Source organism: Microtus oregoni, unplaced genomic scaffold (genome assembly GCF_018167655.1).
Source record: "Microtus oregoni isolate MIOR12 unplaced genomic scaffold, Mior012 000049F_ref0000343, whole genome shotgun sequence".
Classification (NCBI taxonomy): domain Eukaryota; kingdom Metazoa; phylum Chordata; class Mammalia; order Rodentia; family Cricetidae; genus Microtus; species Microtus oregoni.
This window is the reverse complement of record NW_024543223.1, coordinates 5577111-5592551: the sequence shown is the minus strand read 5'-3', so window position 1 is coordinate 5592551 and position 15441 is coordinate 5577111.

Here is a 15441-nt window from a genome sequence, read left to right as displayed (position 1 = left end):
GCACCCTGGGAAGTGTAGGCGCCTCGCCCCCGCAGCCCGTCTGCGTGCCACCGCGGTTAGATGTGAGGACTACAAGTCCCAGTAGGCTATGCGGTCCGCGCAGGCGCAGACTGTCGGTAACGCAGGTGCCCTCCAGCACCTGCTTCTGGAGCTCTGCAGAGCTGTCAACACGGTCTAAAGGACAAGACTATGGCTCATTTCAGTACCGGGAGCGCGAAGAGGGAGGCGCAGGGAAAAAGGATCTTGGAGTAACTCTTCTGGAGTGATGGAAGGTCTCGGAACCATATCTTCTCTTCCTTCCCAGTACACAGAAAGGGGGAACTGAGGTGGGGCAGGGGGAGCGGGCCGGGGAAGCAGACCAGGAGCAGTATTTAATGACACACACCCCCAAGGTGGAGGTTCTAACGGGTTGGGATTCCGGCGCAGGTGTACGGACTCCTCGCCTTACGCCCAGACGTCGCTTTTACGGCTCGGCTGACGCTGGGTGATGCACACTGAGAAGACTCTGGCACATCCTACTCTCTAGCCATCCTGCCCACAGGGTGACCGATACCCTTGTGACGTCAGGCGTCCAGAGGTGAAAACAGGGCGTGAAAACAGACTGAAAGGAGAGCCTGCATAGGGAGGCACAGGTGGATTCTGCCGTGCGCTGGCGGTGACAACAGGTGGGCACAAGAGCTTGAGAGGAGACGGACTAGAGAGAAGCGAGAGCACGGATGCGTAAAGCTCAGGGTGGGAGCATGCAGGATGTGGCACTGAATGGAGAGGCACAGGCCGGGGCATTTGGCCCGGATTAGGGCTGTTCAAAGTAATACTGAGACAGAAACAGAAATGCCTCCCCGGCGATCAGTATCATCCATCTATTTCAAAGGGGACCAGGAGGCCAGAGGCTCTGGTGAAACCTTGAGGGGAGCTGCACATTCCTCCACATCCTGTAAACCAGCAGACCCTGCTGGCAGCTGTGCTTCAGCAACAGGTGCCCACCAAGAGCACAAAGAGCGGGACTGACTCTGGGATCTTTTGCCCAGAAAACCAAATCACCCAGGAAGTTGATAACTAAGGTAGGGCTGGCCCAGCAGCAACTTATTCATGCACAGAATTCTGTAGGGCTGGATTTGACTTGTAGCAAATCAGTCGATTTGAATAGATTAAATTTAGACCTTTGTTCTGCGTCTGCAGGGTTATGACCCATGGATGATCCAGTCACTTGCTTTCTCTCAGTACCTCAGTTTCTTCACCTTTTAAGTCACAATACCCTTGGCTTAAATTAGTAATACAGAGAAAACTGTTCAAAGCTACTAGCCTAGAGCCAATACTGAATAAACAATAGTCAAGATGACAGTAAATGTGGGGTCAATGTGGGCTCATCACCCTCCCTCAAAGGATGGGCCAATTTCACTGGGGTCCATTCATGATTTCAGTCAACAATGACTTGGGAAAATCAAGTCCCATGATTCACTGTTACCAAGTCCCACTGCTGCTGTTTGAGTAGCCAGCCTGGAGAGGGCACCAAAGGCTTCAAAGAGGGCACAGGAAGCTCTCCACACCCTTAACAGCCGGACCAAGACCCTCCCACTGACCATTGAGACTCAGGGGTGTTGTAGGGAGGCCACTTGTTTGTCCTGGCCGCCCAGAACCAAAATAACCACTCAGAAACTATATTATTTAAAACACTGCTTGGCCCATTAGTTCTAACTTCTTATTGGCTAACTCTTACATCTTAGTTTAACCCATTCCTAGTAATCCGTGTATCGCCACGAGGTTGTGGCTTACCAGGTAAAGTTCTGGGTGTCTGTGTCTGGTGGGGCTACATGGCTTCTCTCTGACTCTGCCTCCTTTCTCCCAGCATTCAGCTTAGTTTTACCACCTAGCTCTGTTCCGCTATAGCTCTGCTATAGGCCTAAAGCCGTTCCTTTATTTATCAATGGTAATCACAACATACAGAAGGAATCCCACATCACCTCCCCTTTTCTGTTTAAATAAAAAGAAAGGTTTTAACTTTAACACAGTAAAATTACATAACCCATTTCTATTAATCTGTGCATTGCCACATGGCTGTGGTTTACCGGCTAAAGTTTCAACCAGCATCTGTCTCTGGTGGTTCCATGGTATCTCTCTGTCTCTGTCATTCATTCTCCTGGCATTCAGTTTCGTTTTCCTCACCTTGCTAAGTTCTGCCCTGCAGTCCAAAGCAGTTTCTTTATTTATTAATGGTAATCACAGCATACAGAAGAAAACCCCGCATCACAGGGGCAGATGCAGATCAGATGTGGGAGACACATTCTTGAATATCCAGCCTCCAGAACCATGAGACCTCTATTTTTAATAAACTACCTGTCTCGGGTGTGTTGTCACAGCAACAGAAGATGGACTAAGATAAGTCAGTCTCTCTTTCTGGAAAACCCTAGAGGGAGTGGAGCTTTTCTAGGCACCAGGGCACCAGGGGAGGGATGGGTGTGGTCCAACCCCTGGGACTGCAGGCAACTTCAGATGCATCATTGGCCCGTGCCCTTCCAGGGAGGATCTGTCTGTACACCACTGCCTCTCATGGGATTTGCCTTCTTTGGGATTAGAAAACATTAGAAGACAAGAGCATCGACAATCTCCCTGTGTTCTGACTCACAGTTCTCCTAACTTGGAACTTGGGCTCTGGGGCAATCTCTTGTGTTATCAGTCCTATGTTAGAGCTGCTACAATATTCAAAGTCATGCCCAAAGCCAGCAAAGAAAGAGATGAGGTACACAGGAGACAGGACAAGATTGTCAGAGCCCCCAGTGGGCCATAAGGACATCCAAGGGTGCTATGTCACTCCTACCTTTAGGAGAATAGCCTAACCACTGATTATGGAATGTAGATTAGCACAGGACGAGGCACAGAACAAATAGACAGGTCCTGGCCTGTGGCCTGAGTATCATGAGTTCTGAGTATCATGAGCCAGTCACTGCTTTCTCTTGGGCAACAGGTTATCAACTTGAGTGTGTTCCTAGAAACATGAAGATAAAAGACAAGAGAAACAAATGAAGTTGATGCTCACATCTGAATCCGACAGTGCAGCTAACGAGCTCAGCCTGTCCTGCTATGTCTTGTAGGAAGTTTCTTAATGGTTGGGACCTCCTGAGACACATGGGCTGTAACTACAGTGAGGGCTCTTTCTTTTTCCATCAGTGCCCAGAGGACAAGCCCAGGTCCCTGCCATGCTGCATGGCCTTTGCATTGCTTCCAGGTGAAGAGCATTTGTCTTGGAAGTAATCACTTCCCTTTATTTAGACAGGGGGTCCCTGTTGGAGAAGGTCACTTGTTGGTTCCCAGCTGCCCAGCTAGCTTAGACCCGAAATAATCACACAGAAACTGTATTAATTAAATCACTGCTTGGTCCATTAGCTCTAGCTTCTTATTGGCTAACTTATATTAATTTAACCCATTTCTGTTAATCTGTATATCACCACATAGCTGTGGCTTACTGAGTAAAGTTCCCAGCATCTATCCCCTATCCCTAGTGGCTCCATGGCTTCTCTCTGACTCTGCCTCCTTTCTCCCAGCATTCAACTTAGTTTTCCCTGCCTAGCTCTGTTCCCCTATAGCTCTCCTATAGGTCCAAAGCAGTTTCTTTATTCATTAACCAATAAAAGCAACACATAGACAGAAGGCCCTCCCACCACCAGGTCCTCCACCAGGAAAGTAGGTGGAGCCCCCAGTGTCAGCCTCATGGAGACAACAGGTAGGATGATGGCCAATGTGTGGAAAGTTAAGACAGGAGAGCTGAGTCTGTTCATAGGGCAGAGGGGCCCCTTTGTCAGCCAGAGTTGGATGAACCACACATGGGGCCTTGGCTCAGGGCATAAAAATGGAGGATGAATGTAAAACTGTACCTGAGGGGCCAAACCAGAGAAGGAAGTTACAGCCAGGGCTGTTGTGCCTCTGTGCCAAACCCTGCAATTTAGTTACATTGTCTCAAGGGTCCTAATCATCACCATTTTACAGACAGAGAACTGAGGCATTTGCTATTACTAAGTGCAGCCATTAGAATGTATCCAGACCTTTTGGAGAAGAGTGAGCCATGGGTCATCTGGTAATGTGCCCTCCAGAACCTGTCACTGCCTACAAAGAATGTAAGAATCTAAGAGTCACACGTGGAGTGAATGGTCAAAATGGGTCCTGTCTCACTGGCCCATACCTTCTGCTGTACCTCTGGCTGACAGGAATGTCCACCCTTCTTGAAAGCATGGGCTAACTCTTTGGGCTTTCTCCTTGTAACAGCCTCTCCTGAGCCCTGCTAAGTCAGGGCCCTCCACAACCAGGGCCATTCACGGCCATATCACTTCCAAGCCTCAACTTCTCTATCCTACCTGACTCCATCCCCAGCATCAGAACTGCCAGGTGACTTTAAACCTTCCTCATCTTAGTGTCCATGGTGCTCCTCCTGGTTTCTAAAGACTCTGGGGGTCACTAGCCCAGAGGAAAAGGGCCCGCTGAGCTGAGGGGTCAATGAGTGCCCCACAATGCCTCTCCATTGACACCCCCGACTCCATAAAAGAAGAGGCCAGAGCTATTAAGCCCATTTCATCCTCTTGGCCCTCTCCCTGGGTCTGAGGAAATTTCCCTTAAGGTGAGCCTGGGGGAGGTGACTCAAGGCAGCAAGGCTCACATGGGACCTGGTCTAGAAAGATGTGGGTCTGCAAATGTCACAGTGCTGAGTTCCTGCCTGTAAGGGAGCCATGGCAGAGCTAGACCGGCTCTCCAGCCTAAGCTGTGCTCCCCACATGGAGCGGAAGCATTGATCTGTTTCTCAGCCCAGGAGAGAAACAAATGAAATAGGCTGTCACTGTGGGCCTTTCCAACCACTCAATAATTTAAAGCCATGCCGTGTGAAACCAGGAGGAGGCCAGCAGCCAACTCGCTGCTCTGCTCTGCTCTCACCGTGGCAGTCTCTATAACCTGGAGGTTGTGGTGCACACCTTTAATCCCAGCACTTGAGCGGCAGAGGCAGGTGGATCTCTGAGTTCTGAAACTCAGCCTGATCTACACAGTAAATTCCAGGACAGCCAAGGCTGCGCAGAGATACCACGTCTTGAAAAACAAAACAAACAAAAAGCAAGGTCCACACTTGAGCAGACAGCTGAAGCAAGCCTCGGCTCACCCGAGTTCTTCCTGGTGGGCAGAAAAAGGGAAGGATGCAGGATGCTGGCCGTCAGCTCGGACTGTCGCCACTGCTGCTGACATGAAGTGATGTGTAAATACAACAGCGTGTCTTCCATGACTGAGTCATCATGGCACACGGTTGCCCTGAGAGCCAGAAAGAGGCACAGCATAAGGTTACATCTGAGAAATGGCACACACGAGGCACACTGTGAGCCACTGGATGGACTGGACTCATGCTGCAGAAGCAGAGGAGTGGGGAGCACATGACAGAGAGGGTGCATAGCAAGCCCTGGATGAGCTGGCAATGAGGGCTGTATGACAAACACCACAGGCTGTGCTGAAGGCGCCTTGAACCCTTTAGAAATGTGTCTTCTCCCAAACCTGGAAGATGGAAGTTTGAAAGAGAGAGGGGAGGAAGGAAGGGAAGTGGGGAAAATGTATAGCTCAATTAAAAAAAGAAAAGGAATAGAAAAAAAAAGATGGAATTCAAGGTCGGGTGGCTGGAAGGTTGCCCTTTCTGAGGATTCTTTGTTCAGGGCCCCTCTCCATGGCATATCAGGAGCACCCCCTCCTCTCCATGCTCTCCTCTTCCTCTGCATCTCCATCACATTTCCCCTTCTCCTAGGATGCTGCTGGGCTGGGTTGAGGCCCATCCTGGTCACCTCATCTTAACTCTGCCATCCTCAACAACCTTGTCCCATGTTGTGATGGCTAATACAGATGGTCAGCTTGAAAGAGTCTAAACCACCTTGGCACCTCGGCCCTGTGCACAAGAAGGAGTCGGTAACAGTGTGACTGAGGGAGGAAGAGCCAGCCAGACTGTGGGCAGTGCTGCAACAAGAAATGGAGAGGCAGCCCTGCACCGACAGTCATTTCTCTCTACTTCCTGGAGGTCGACACAGCTGACCAGCTGCTTCAAGCTCCTACTCCAAACCTTTCTCCCACTAGAGGTTGTATTTCTTAAACTGTGAGCCACCATACAGCTGCCTCCCTTACGTTGCTGCTTGGGGGTGGGGACAGGTGGATGCACAAGTGCATATGGGGGTCAGAGGACACCCTCGGATGCCAATCTTAAGGTGTCAGTCCTCCTTTTCTGACAGTATCTCTTGTCGCCCTAGAGCAGTGGTTCTCAGCCTTGCTAATGCTGCAACCCTTTAATACAGTTCCTCACATTGTGGTGACACCCCCAACCAAAAAATTGCCTTTGCTACTACTTTATAACTGTAATTTTGTGGTTACAAACCTTAATGTAAATATCTGTGTTTTCTGATGGTCTCAGGTGGCCCCTGTGAAAGGGTCATTTGACCCCCAAAGGGGGGCACGACCCACAGGTTGAGAACCACTGAGCTAAAAACTGTCATTGTCCTGACCCATGAGCCTCTGGGGGTCCACCTGTCCCCATCTCCCATTGCACCATCGCTGGCATTCCAGGCACACACCACCATAGCCAGCTTTTTACATGGATGCCAGAGGTGTAAACTCAGCTCCTCATCTTCTGAGACAAGCACTTTGCTGATGGAATCATCCCCCCAGCTCTTGGGTTGCTTCAATTGGCTATTCTTGTCACGGCAATAAGAGAGTCACTAATGTCATGCAGACTTTCAGTGTGTGGACTTTGGGGAGCCACAAGTCAGACACGATTCAGCTCACAGCCGTGCCAACATGAGAGGGCTTACTTCCTGAGGGATCATGGGATGGGGCACACAGGCCATCCTGGGTGGGGAGCCAACTCTGGTCCTGACCTGAATTATGGAGAAAGAACAAACACTAGGCTATGAGGGAGGGGACTACAGGTAGCCCAGAAAGTGTGTCTACATTGAATCCTGGTAAAAACCTTCAGATTGAGGGCTCACCACAAGGACAACACCTGCCCTGAAGCACTGCAGAGTCGCTAAGGCAAGGTTTCTCAGCCTGTGGGTCTTGACCCATTGGGTGCCCAACAACCCTTGCACAGGGGTTGCCTAAGACCATCAGAAAACACAGATATTTACATTGTGATGAATCACAATAGTAACAGTAGCAAAATTACAGTTAGGAAGTAACATTGAAAACAATTATATGGTTGGGGTCAGCACAACATGAGGAACTATACAAAGGTGGCAGCACTGGGAAGGTTGGGAACCACTACTCCAAGGCTTTGAGTAGGGAGAACCTGACCAGCTCTGATGAAGAAATGTTGTCCATCAGGGCTGGAGAGATGGCTCAGCAGTTAAGAGCACTGACTGCTCTTCCAGAAGTCCCAAGTTCAATTCCCAGCAACCACATGGTGGCTCACAACTATCTGTAATGAGATCTGGTGCCCTCTTCTGGCCCAAAGGCAGACATAGAGGCAGAACACTGTATATGCATAATAAATAAATCTTTTTTAAAAAAATAGAAAAAGAAAAGAAATGTTGCCCCTCTACGAAGCAGGCAGAGCAGAGGCCAGCGTGGGAGGGAGGGGCACATAACTCAACCTAACATATGAGACATCCAGTCTCAGGCTCCACAAGGAACTCCGTGGTCCCACAAGAACTGTGGATGCTGCCCTGGGAAGGGTTAGGCAGGTGTACAGGCTTCTGCGGCAGGAGGAAGCAAGTGAGAACAGAACTAGGTCACCAGAACCAGATCCCCAAGGTCAGAATCCCCTGGACTCTGCCAGACACATGTCCCATTTACCAGCGGTATACCTACTCAATGACAATGAGGACACACAGCTCAGTGGCGTCTTAGAAGACAGCTGTCCCTGGCAGAGAGATCAGTTCTCGTCCTGGGACCTGAGAAGGACCTGTCTGAGTAGAGCCTGTTTGGTGTCACTGAGCAACTTCAAGCCTATGGTCACTTGTCACCCATCACAGGCTTGCAACCAATGGCTTTTAGGTGAAACAAGAGTCCCCCTCATTCACTTAGAAAATGGGTCTCAGAGGACATGTGTTGTGGAACACGGAGAAGCTGACCCTCAGCCCTTTCCTGCAGACTTTGCACTAGGCTTCACAGGTCCAGCTCCTTCTCCTAACATACCATGACATCCTCGTGATGAGTCCACCTGCCCCATAGTTTCATCAAGGCTATGAACAAGGTCAGTGACACCACTGGGCCATCTCCACCAGGATTATTTTTTACAGATATGTACTTGGTGTCCATCGGATTAAGACCATTGCTGTGGGGTTTACATTTGATACTCAAGACTTGTGTCAACTACTCTTGCCAGGTCCAGATAGGAAAGCCAGCAGGCTTCACCCACAGCCACAACCAATGCAATGTATGTCTCACGGGGAGGCTCCGTCTCCTAGCCTTTTTTTCCTTCCTGTCCCTTTATGCTGCTGAACACAGAAGTTTGGGGTTTACTCTGGGTCCCCAAAGTGTTATATATGTATACATATGTATAGCTTTATTATTAATATTTTTTAAAGTGTGTGTGTCAGTATGGTGCATATGAATGCAGGTACCCAGGAAGACAAGAGGCATTAGATCCACTCTGGAGCTGGAGTTACAGGTGGCTATACACTGACCAGCATGGGCGCTGGGAGCCAAACTCAGATCCTCTTCCCGATCAGCATGTGCTCTTATTTGCTGTGCCATCTCTGTTTTAACAGTATGCATACAGCAAAGAAAAACAGCGTTTTAATATCAATAAATAAAAACACTTTAAAACTTTAAATAAAAATTACACATAATTTTACAGGAAAATATGTGATGTCATCCACTTCCAGGGATTCTTGCTGAAGCTTCTCTAATAGAAGAACAAGCAAGACCCCAAGTTTATTTGCTGTACTGCCCCCTGGTGGGAGACTGCTCCACTGCTGCCTGCTGTCATGGAGCACCTTAGCATCTCAGAGGGAAGCCTCTGTCCTCACCCTACATAGGAACAGAACGGAAGGGACAGTTTCCTGCTGGGTTACTTGCCCATTCTGAGGTCTTGGTGCCTGTGTGTTCCTAGCTTGTGACCATTGTGTGATTAGGCTTTAGGATGGGAAGGGGACTGCTTGAGTCTCTTCTAATCTCCTGGCTGGTTACCTAGTTACCTGACTCCCAGTTCCTCTCTTTCTGGTGGTACCCCACCCAGCACACAGTTGACTCAACAGTAAGTCAACCCTGTGTCTAGCTCAGATGGTTCTGGATGGTCACAGGATGAACCCAGGCCATGAAGACAGAGCTAGACTTCATCAGCCATTACCCAGGGTCCCCTAGACACAAGTCTATCCAGGAGGGCGGACGACCCAAGCCTGGCAACTCTGAGGCCAGCTAGTTAAGTAAAAGATGATTTTGGTGATGCCCCCCTGGTCAGATTCAGGGCATCCTAGAAGAGTGAACCCAAAGCGCCCCTGGATCAAGTCAGTCCTGAGATCTACCTCTGAACTTCTAGGACCAATGCCAATGGAGACCTTTCTGTTTGAGTCATGTGAACTTGAACTTTGTTTGCCGTGAAACCCAACCTAAGCACATAGATGATCAGGTTTTTATACCACTGGAATGAATAAATGCCACCCAGCGTAAGCATCCTTGGCATGGCCTCTATCCAATGGCTTGAGGTTTGCTTTTGCCTAAGTGTGGAACATTCCACGGTCCCCCACCCTCTTGTTTGTTCCCTCTTCTGACAGACATACACAGGGAAGTCCCGGGACTCTGGGTGACGTGACCCCTCTCTAGAACTAGTAGGAAAGATGAGAGGTTCTGCTCCAGTTGGGGTTCAGAGAGAACAAAAGGCAGCAAGTGCCAGACAGCATTCCCAGCCCCCACTACCAAGGAAGAAAAGGAGGACATACCCATGATAGGATAATACCCAGACTCCAGTTTCTCACCCCCACCCCAGTTTTACAAACCTCACTGAGCCCGCGTAATCGTCCCTTCATTGCTAATATACTCAGCAATATTGCCTATGCATCATAGTAGACTTCTATTTTGCAGCGAAGAAGGTGTAACTTTTATCTCGGACCAGGACATCCATTTGTCTTCCCACCTCCCCATCGCTGGGAAACTGCGGCTATTGGAAACAGCCAGGTGGTGGTGGAGCATGCCTTTAAACCCAGCACTCCAGCACTCTGCCTCTTCCGAGGCAGGTGGATCTCTGTGAGTTCAAGGCCAGCCTGGTCTACAGAGCAAGTTCCAGGAAAGCCAAAGAAACTCTGTCTTAGAAAAAGAATATATATATATATCTGCAAAATTCTTTCACTTTCCTTTTATTTCCTTATTTATTTGTTTTGTATACACGTGTGACTGTGCATATGGGTGAAGCAGTCAGGGACAACTTGAAGGAGTTAACTCTCTCCTTTCACCATATAAATCCCAGGACCTGAACTAGGACCTGAACTCAGGTTGCCAGGCTTGGTTGCCGCCTTTACAAGCTAAGACATCTCACAGGCCCATCCTGCTTCTAGCTCTCTCCTTCTAAGCCCATCCCTGGGGGAAATGGGAAGCAGGAGTCTGTGTGGCAGATAAAGAGTGATCTCACCTCTCAGAGAACAAACTAGGGGCTTTCTTGCAAGAAGAGATAGGCAGACACTAGAGGGCGCTGCAATTCGCCTTTTAATCAAGGCAACCCGCCCTTTGTGAGGGACTCCCAGGGTCCTGATATCCCATTCGAGCCTCATTCTTCTCATCTTTAAAAGGGGGCATGACCCTTGCACCTGGCAAGTCAGCTATGAGATCTGCACGAGCGGGTACTGAGGAAACGCCCCCTGTACCTGTGAATGACAGACTACAGCCTCCAGTGCCCCTGTCTGTCAGGAGGAAGGGGAAGTAGCTGGAAGCTTTGCATGCTCCCCTACCTGTCCCTATTCGGAACATGGCACAGGGGCCTGACAACTGGGTCGGTCCTAACGCTGTCACAAATGATCCAGTCCTTAGACCAGGGCTGTTATCTAAACCTAAAACTCGACCACGACCAGTGGAGCCTGTTGGAGAGGGGGTGAGCGGATTTTATTGTTGCGGGGAAAGGTGAATGACAGTGCTGTATAAAGTAGAAACACTGGGTACCGTGTCACACGTCTGTACTCTATGTGTTTAGGAGGCAGAGGCTTCCTTGAGCCTAGGAGTTCAAGGCTAATCTGGGCAATATAATGATACTCTGTCTCTAAAAGTGAGACAGTGAAAAACTCTTTCAAGAAAACAAAACAAAACCTTGCATGTACACTTTTTTCTTTTTTTTCTTTTTTTTTCCTGTTTATTTATTTATTAAAGATTTCTGTCTCTTCCCCGCCACCTCCTCCCATTTCCCTCCCCCTCCCCCAATCAAGTTCCCCTCCCTTGTCAGCCCATAGAGCTATCAGGGTTCCCTGCCCTGTGGGAAGTCCAAGGACCACCCACCTCCATCCAGGTCTAGTAAGGTGAGCATCCAAACTACCTAGGCTCCCACAAAGCCAGTACGTGCAGTAGGATCAAAAACCCATTGCCATTGTTCTTGAGTTCTCAGTAGTCCTCATTGTCCGCTATGTTCAGCGAGTCCAGTTTTATCCCAAGTTTTTTTAGACCCAGGCCAGCTGGCCTTGGTGAGACATCCCATTGTCTGAGTGTGTGGGTGCACCCCTCGCGGTCTCTCAGAGAAGGGTTCTCTGTATGCTGGATTGAGGGGTCCCACATACTACTTATAATCCTTCACTGACCCTGTATCCTGTCCCCTTTGCACAGGCGAGCAAATAGCAGGCCCAAGGGAGGGAACTTTCAGGCCACGTGACTATGGGTGCTGGCACTGGGATCCAGCAGCCGGGACCACCACACACTGCAGAGACACAGTAAAAAGAAAGCTGCTCTGCCAGATCATTCTGGATTCTGGAATGTTCTAGACAGCAATGTCTTTTGCCAAAGCTGTGGCCTGCCCACCCATCTTGCAGGGTCTGTGCTTGCCCATTCCTGCTTCCTTTTAAGAAACTGCTCTTACAGTTTCTTAAATGGGACACTGCTTCAGATCCAGTAGCAGTAGTGACTTTGACCATTGCTGTCCAGGACAGGGGTGCCCACACAGCCCCTCAGAGTCCAAGGCCAGGAACAGAGGCACAGCCAGCAGGCCTAAGGGAAGGGAACCACCATTCCCTGTAAATTGCAATGTGCCCTGCCCCCTCCCTCTCCTGTTTCTTGCCCCACCTAACCTGTGGCCGGGCTTCCTGGGTCACGTAAGTGGCATTTAGGAGTGGTTGTATGACCATGACCAGAGGAAGTTTCCTGATCCCTCACAGCCTGCCCCCCACCACCTAATCGTGGGTGAGATAAGTAAGAGCACGAAGTTGGGGAGCTGTGGGGCCTTGACAGAAAGCTCCTTAGAGACAGGGCTGGAGTCTTCACAAGGAAGGCTTGATTGACTGATAGGTGGCATCAGGGCAGCCTAGGACTTCCTGAGAAGCTAGACTGGAAAAAGCAAAAATCCAGCAGGCCACAGGCAGGGGACAGGAAAACAGGCCTGACCCACCTCAGTCGGGAGTACTCAGGCTCAGAGATGGTGAGGGCCCTTACTGAGGTCACATAGTCCAAACGCAGTGCCAGGAATATACACGAGATGAGAACTGGTATTGGGAGAGGCAGCCTGAAGTTAGGCCTCTGACTGAGACTCTGTTCTTGCTTCATCAAGCAGCCTGTCTCCATCCCTAGACCTCTATCAAGGCCACCCTCACACACACACACACACACACACACACACACACACACACACACACACACGCGTGAGGAGGTCAGAGGACAACTTGAAGGGGTCACTTCTGAGACTTGTCCCCGATTCCTTTTAGCCTAGTGCCCGTTTGTCTTCCAGGTTTCCACCGGGAAGAAGTGGCAAGCCAGAACAGGATCATCCTCTTTAGACTGGAACACTAAACACTAAATCTGAGCAGCATCGATGTCCCTTAGAGAAACAGATGCTGTTCTGACTAGAGATGGGGAAACAAAGATGGTTGGGGGAGGAACTTTTATTATAGCCATAAAGGAATCAGTAATGCAGGTGTTTACAATATAGGCAGGGGAGGGGGATCCACCTCAGGTTGGTGACAACATCTGAAAATCTTTCCTGAGGAGCAGCATGAACAATTGGAGTGTCCTGACAAGAACTTTGGTGGTAAAAACTGGACAAGAAAAAAATGGAGTTTGCTTTACTTGTTTTTTGTTTATGTGTTTGTTTGTTTAAGACAAGGTCTCTCTGCAGAGCCCTACCTGTTCTGAAGAAGTTCAGGCTGGCCTTGAACTCATAGAAATCCATCCGCCCCTGGCAAAGGTGTGTGCCATCACTCCAGCTCTTGGCTCCAGATGTCCAATATGTTCTTTAAAGGCTAAGACATTGACTTTAGGACGTGTGCAATCGATCCACGTTTGAAATGAAGTCAGGCTCCACAGAGCCGGTCCTCATCGGCAGGTTATGTTGGGGTTCTGTGCACTGGTTCTCCCTGTGAATTCTGAGCTCAGACAAGTTAGCCTGAAGGAGGTGAGTGTGGTGCAAGGGCTGCTGTCAGAAGCTCATAGGCAGAAGCAGAGAAGGGGCAGCTCATGGTGTGCCCCCTTAGGTGTGGCCTGGGGACAAGGTAGGGAGCAACTACCTGATGCTGCCACAGTCTGGAAGGTAAAGAGGGCACCTACTAGTGCCAGGAGTTCCAGAGGGTTCTGGCAGAAGCTTACTTAGAGAGCTTTAGGCCCAGTCTCTCCCATTGCACTCAACTAAACTGAAAGAGGTACCTGTCACCCTGCCTCGGAGCTGGGAGGGAAGGTGTGGGCCCTGTGAGGAGACCAGTCAGTTCAGGGAGGCAGAGCACTGAGCCTCTAAGTGTAAATGAGCCTTCTGGTCCTGCCCTGTGGGGTCAGGGGATTCATGGGAGCCGTTTGCTCTGTTGCAGTCCCCGCACCCCATTTAGGACCTTCCAGGATGGCATTCCCTCAAAGCAATTCCACTGCTAGAGTCAATCTGTGAGCCTGGAAAAGGGACAGCTTTGCAGACCTTGTTGATCAGGGGATACCCAGACTGAAGGCACAAGGGAGGCACCCGGCAAGCCTGGTGACACAAGCCTTTGGAGAGGTGGGGGCGCAGGTTGGATTAACCTTTTCTAAGACCCCAGGCCTGGCCACTCTGCTAATGCTCTCCAGGACCACCAGTTTCTACCAGTTCACTAGGGGCATAGGGGGAGGGGATGATCTCCCAGTCACACAAGTTCTGCCATACCTGTCTACGCTAGGTGTCAGCCAGCAGCAGCCCTGCCTGGGTGGTGACAGATAGGTGTGAGAGAGGTCACCAACGCGCGCACTACATAGCTGGAACACTCATGGCGAGGGTTGGCAGAATCCCAGGGCCTGGAGCAGCCTTGGAACCACAGGCATGCACACAAAGAATAGAGCAGAGAAGGAGGCAAGGCCTGGACAGAGGAACGGAGCCAGGGTCCCCTGAGGACATGGTATCATCATGGACCAGAGATTTGAGAGCAGGTCCCTTGTACATCCTAAAAAATTGCAAAGAGAATTGCCACACAGCTAGAATCCCATTGGTTCATTGGTCCATTGGCACAGGTAAAAAAACAAAACAAACAAAAAAAAAAACTGAGTGGCCAGTTCCTGACAAACCCTAAGCCTGGCTGGCGTCAGGTGTTTCCTGCCTCCCTGCTGAGCTGGCTCTCCACCCCCCCCCCTACAAACAACAGTAAATAGAGAGTCAGAATCCGCAGGATGACTGATAAAAAACACAAGGGTGTGTGGGGGGGGGGGTGTGCAAGCTCGTGCAAGCCCACACGTGAGCGGCGAGAGGCCAAATCCTCTGTGTACACTAACTCGTCCATTGCCCCGTGCTAAAATTCCTTGGGTTCTTTCATTCTGAATGGGAAGAAAGAGAAGCCCAGAAAGGTTGAAACACACACACACACACACATTCTTGGCGTCACCCAGTCAGTCAGGAGACAGCAGCCTCACCTTGGCAGCTAGGGGGCCCTAGCGGGCAGGGTTACAGCCACCTGTTGATAACAGGAGTCATATTTAGAGCGGAGATTCAGACTCACTTGCTGACAAGGATCATTTAGCAACTCTTAAAAAGAACCCAAGTTTGTTACCCTCACGAAGCAAGTGTAGGGGCCAGGACCTAACTTTAGGGACATCCACATTTGGGAATAGTTTCTCTAGACGTCACTTGGGGATCTACCCATCTTTGCCGTTGCTTTGCTGGCTCTACACGGGGCCTGGAGGCATACAGTAAGTGCTCTTCCAGTGCTGGCCAACTCCCGTGTCGTGTGTCATCTCAGCCCCACCTGGTGAGAGTGAGCTAGACAACAGGGTCCTAGCACAGCAGTTCCTCTGTGAGCTGTCCTACTGCCCTGCCACTACTCTCTGTTGTCTGGGCTCCTCTCATACCCCTCCCCCCAGGTCTCCGCA